General features: G+C 40.9%; 1 long non-coding RNA gene across 1 annotated transcript; it reads left to right on the forward strand.

The window, feature by feature from the left end:
- The first annotated feature begins 2048 nt into the window (after window positions 1-2048).
- LOC123937528 lies at window positions 2049-4798 on the forward strand. Its single transcript, XR_006817488.1, has 3 exons — window positions 2049-2078; window positions 4044-4103; window positions 4680-4798. It is a non-coding gene; the product is annotated as an uncharacterized LOC123937528 (long non-coding RNA).
- Window positions 4799-5594: the final 796 nt, after the last annotated feature.

Genomic DNA, 5594 nt, shown 5'->3' on the forward strand with positions numbered 1-5594 from the left:
AGGACCCTGGGATCATGACCTGGGCAGAAGGCAAACACTTAACCGACTGAGCCACCCAGGGACCCCCAAAACTGATTTTATTAAATGAACTCATATTTATGTATTTTAAATTAAAATATTTAAAGTTTACATGTAACATTTTTTCTGGTTCTCTGTTTAAACTGACTTTACATTTCCACAACTGATACAAGGGCTTCTCCTGTTCTCACTGCCTTCTGTTGAAATTGTTTTTCTTTCTGTCTTTCATTGCCAGGGCCTGGTGTCCCTGAAATGGGCAGTTTCTGGATTCAGACCTCCTGGGCTGAGCCCGAGCTCTTCCACCCACCCATTGATGAGATCTTGGATATGAAATTCAGTGTTAGAGCGTTTGCAAGGATGGGGCTGGGACACATTCCACTTCATTGGATGAAAACTCAGGTAATGTATGTAGAGCTCCAATCATAGGGTCAGGCACACAGCAAAAAGCCAATGATAGTTTTCCCCACTAAGATGTCTTAAATTTACCATCAATGTAATTGGTATTATCTTTTATAATTTCAAAACATTTTTTCCAGCATAAGTTTTAGATTGCCTGGCATGGGTGAAAGCTCATTTTCATTGCTCCCAGAATTTTAGGATTTTTCTCAGAATAGTAACAGTCAGAAATGATAACATTAGCTTATGTTTTGATGGCATTTTATAACTTCCAAATTCCATGTGAGTGGTGCAATAGGCATCATTTTCTGGGTTTCATAGTTCAGGATGACAAGACTTCAGAGAGGTTAATTTACTCACCCAAGGTCACCCCACTCAGGGATGCGGAGAGAGGACTGACCCTGGATGTTCTGATACCAAGCCTGGTTCTTTCCAGCCAATGTTGTCTTGCGTATAGTCCTCTGTGGAAGCCAATGAAGCAACGCATGGTAAAGCAGTCTTCCCTGAGAACCTGGAAACGGGTCCAACTTGGAGGAATCTCATTATCACTTTTCGAAGCTTTACCCTGACTGCATGTTAAGTTGTATAATTTTTCTGGATTTGGATCTCGGATGGATGCTGGTTATTGGCAAGCACTGTATCTCATTTGGGAAAAATTCTCTTCAACCTGTATTAAAAGACTGGAAAAGAAAAACAAAACAAAAACCCTTCATATAAAAGGCATTTATGGAGTGTACTGCTATTTGACTTATAAAGAAAGTGGCAATAATTCAGTAAGTTTATTATCTATTTTTTTTAAGACCTAAGGATTTATGCCATCTGGACCTTTGGACTGGTGTCCGTTCAGCTTCCCCATGAAGTCTCTTGCCTCTTTTTAGCCACAGCTGAGCTAAAGCCCCCAGCTGGGTTTACTTATTGTTCATATACATGACAATTGTGGACTTTTAAAAATTATACATTTTAAAAAAAGGATTCAGTCACTTGGAAATTTGTGACGTTAAGGATGTTTGGTACTTTTAATCTTGATGTGTATTTTTTAATCTCATCTAAATTTTCTCCATGGTTGACTGGGGTCAAATCATTCTGCATTTTTGCTGTGTTGTTTGCTTTCCCTGGCCTTTCTAGATTTGGAAACTTAATTTTTTTTTCTCCATTTTATTATGCTCACATTCACCCTTAAAAGAATCGAAATCTCATCCAGAAACAACTTGCTGGCTTCTTCCTAGAATTTATGGTTTTAAGAGACTGATTTAGTAAAATGGAAGTACTTTCTGAAAGTGCTTTTGCCATTGTGCATGCTCATTTCTGTTCTGGTTTTTAATCCTTATCCTATAGCAGGAACCCAGCTGGATCTGGATTTGAATCCCAGCTACTTTTCTATTCTTGTGCATTTTTAGGGTCCTGGAAAGACAGCTATTTCTAGGAAGGAACTTCCCATGTCCTCCCTATACTTTAGAGGGGCCTGCACTCTTCACTTAAGTTCTAGAATGATCCTTCACATGTGGCTATTTGGGGCGTGGTGAGGGAAAGTCTGGGTCAAGATAAACATAAGGAGGAAGGAGTGGGAGGATTTGGAAACGACTGTTTCTCTCAGCAGCACACAATCCTGTTAAACAGAGAAGCTAGTCAGCAGGATTTAGGTATGCTTCAAGTCCACAGGAGAGGTAGGTAGAGCTTTAAATTTAAAGCCTTGATTTTCTAGCATAACGGTCCCCCAAAAGGCAAGGACTTAGGCTATTCAGAGACCCTAAACCTTTCGGGGTTCACCTATCTTCACTTATAACTTAGAATTAACACTTGTCTTGAAAATACACAAAACAGTCTTTTCTGGAAGGTGAGGTATTTAGGAATTTTCCTGCAATGGTCAGCATTAGCTACTCTTTCTGTGACAACAGCGCCTTTGAATAACCTTCTTCTGTTGGGGAATTCCATTCTGGAGAGTCCATTTCACCTAAGGAAGAAACTAGAAGTCTCTTTCCCAGACTTCCAGATAGCTCTGGTATATTCATGGGAACAAAAATCTACCTGCAGGTTGCTGGGGGATTGGGAGAGGGGGAGCGGGCTATGGACATTGGGGAGGGGAGGCGAACCATAAGAGACTATGGACTCTGAAAAACAACCTGAGGGTTTTGAAGGGTCAGGGGTGGGAGGTTGGGGCAACCTGAGGGTTTTGTAGGGTCAAGGGTGGGAGGTTGGGGGAACAGGGGGTGGGTGATGGGGAAGGCACGTTTTGCATGGAGCACTGGGTGTTGTGCAAAAAGAATGAATACTGTTACGCTGAAAAAATAAATAAAATGGAAAAAAAAATTTTCAGCCAAAAAAAAAAAAAATCTACCTGCAGACTGCTGGTCAATTAGGATCTAGTGATACCAAAAGGTGGAGTCCCAAAGAATCCATGCTGTGAGGGATCCGAGGGCTGTAGGGGGGCAGAGTTCCTGGTTGTGTGAGGGGATGGGAGTCCGTGTTGCAAAGTATAGGGCTCTCTCTGGGGGCTTTCAGCTGCTGTGGGGTTACAGAGTCATTTGGGTTTATTTCTGGTGGTGTCATCTTTGCTTGGTTTCCCCAATGATAAGAACAGAGCTGCTCATAGAAACTCATAGAATCAGTGGGAAGATGAAAAGATAATGCAGGTGAAACCAGCACTGGGACGTTCAAGTTACCATGAAGGTCAGTTCCTTCCTTCTTTCCCCCATAGTCTCTGTGCCATTCCTCCCCCCAGGGTCCTGGGCTAGGTGTCTCATGAATTCAAGAGTCCTGAGCTGATCAGACAAGATTCTACCAGGGCCGAGTCCTCAGTTCTAAAGCCACACAAAGGAGGGACATTCTAGTAGCCTAAGAGATGAAGACAAAAGGGCAAGGAAGGGGCTTCTAAGCAGAGGAGGCAACAGAATAAACAATAGGCTCTGAACCACTTAGCCTGAGAAGGGATAGGAACAGGAATACAATCTGGTGGTCTGGAGGGCTTGGGGTAGGCCTGCATCTCTGCTCTTACAGTCTGTACTGATGTTGCTTAAAAGTAATTATTTGACAGGGACAGTTGTTTACACTGTGCTATTAAATGATAAAAGCAGGTTACAGAGCAGTAAATGCGATATGAAACCATTTTTGTTAAGTGTAGACGTACATATGCATGTGTGTATATATATGTGTATATTATGGATATATATGTCACTATAGTATATACACACATAAATATCTGTTTTAACAATACTTAATTCTAAATTGTGATATCACAAGTGCCAGTTTAAAAAAAAAACTAAATTACCTACAGTTGATTATGTTTCTTAAACCACAATGTCTTGTTTGTGTCATAAAAATAAGTTAAAAAAAAAAAGAAAAATATTGTGTTCCTAAATCGTCTTTGAACACATGAGGATTTATTTCACCCATTGTTGTTTGTTGGGTTTTGTGTGGTTTCCAGTTTTTCCCTATTATAAAAAATGCTGACTTTAATCAATTGGGGTTTGTTTGTTTATTCATTTTTTTCTTAGAAAGATATCTTTGATTACTTGAGTGATTTAGTTTGGCCATTTTATATATTTTTCAATATATTTTTAAGGAAGGAATTTTTTTTTTTTAATATTCTCTCCCCTTTTCTTCTTCTTTATAAAATGTCCTTGAATTTCCAGAATAGATGAAGCTCCAAGGCCAAGCTGAAACTCTAATTTTCTGGACGTTCATGAGATGAGGTAATACATGCCGAATTGCAAATGGAAGGCAAGTATTGCAAAGTGCTCTTTCCATCCCTAAGAAAAGAGACCACTTCACACAAAGACTAAAGGTGAAATAGCCAACCTGAAAAGGCTCTCTAAAACAGCAGACATTTTACATTTTCTCACTTGATCATCAAAACAAAACCAAACTAAACCAGAAAGAATATTTCTTTACTACACATTCGTTTTGCCAACACATTCCTTTATATTAAAAATGAAAAGACCTTAAAATACCCTCACAGATAGCAAAGCCTTGGAGAGCAAGTTTACATGCAGGGCTGGAGATATTCATTAAAATTGTAATTAGACTCACGATTAAATTCATTCACAGTAGAAACTTTGCTTGTAAGTGTTGCTACAGGAAGAAACCTCCGTCTGAAAATTAGTTCAGCAGTCTGAGCGATTTTAATTATGCAGAGTTGATTATCGCTAGAGAAGGAAACCTTTATTGCAGCCATGGAATGAAGATCTTTTCTTCCTTTTTTTTTTTTTTTTTTTTGGTTTCCTGAGCTAATATGAGGTCCATATTTTGATATCCAAATGTTTCTCTAGGGAAAGAAAATGTGAGAGAATTTCCACAGTGGGACAGCAGAAATCTTGAAATGGTCACCAGAAGAGTAAGACACACAACACCACACTCTGCCATCTTTTTTCATTGCTTGCCGATCAAGGTCAGTTGGTTAAGGGAAAGGCAAGGAGATGGAAATGGTATTTATTTAACATCTACTATGTGCCAGCCTCTGTGACAGGCTGTTTCTATTCCCAAGTTGCCCTTTGTATTACCCTTTCCATTTTATAGATGAAGAAGCTGGTGATGGGGAAGTGAAGGGAGTGTCCTGGGAGTGGGGCTGAACTTCGCTCTATCTGACCTCGCAGAGCTGGCTGCCTTTCGCTTTCTCATTAGGAAGAAGAAATCCCAGGGGAGCTTTCAGAGCCATTCTTCCTCATCCAGTGAGTGTGCGCTCCCACATGCTGTGTGCTTCCTTTCACGCTGTCACACATTATCTTAGCAAGTGCTTGTACCCCAGCCCTGCCCTGAGCCCTTGAATCTAAGTGAGACAGAGAGCCGCGCTTCTAGAAGTCTTTCCTGGCTCCCAGCCTTGGCTCAAAGCTCAGAGGCTGTAGGGCTGTCGAGTGCTGGGTAGAAAACCAGACTGGAGGAGGTGTCAGGAAATCTGAATTTTGTTCCTAGATCACCCATCTGTTAGTTGGGTGATTGGACAAAGTCACTTTGCCTGGAGTTCGTTTTCTCCTCTGTAAAACAAGTAGGAGATGGGCTTGCTTTGTGTCAGAGGCTCTCAGAGCAAGATTCCAGGATTCCCTGATGTAGGAGAGCTGGCAAACTGACTTTATCTTTGACCTTCCATATTCATGCCAGAGCAATGACCTCCCATGCGGCTACGTGGTCCAGGTCCCTAGGAAGTAATGTGTGCCCTGATGGGAATGCAAGAAGGTTTGTTCTGGTCT

Source organism: Meles meles, chromosome 2, assembly GCF_922984935.1.
Source record: "Meles meles chromosome 2, mMelMel3.1 paternal haplotype, whole genome shotgun sequence".
Lineage (NCBI taxonomy): Eukaryota > Metazoa > Chordata > Mammalia > Carnivora > Mustelidae > Meles > Meles meles.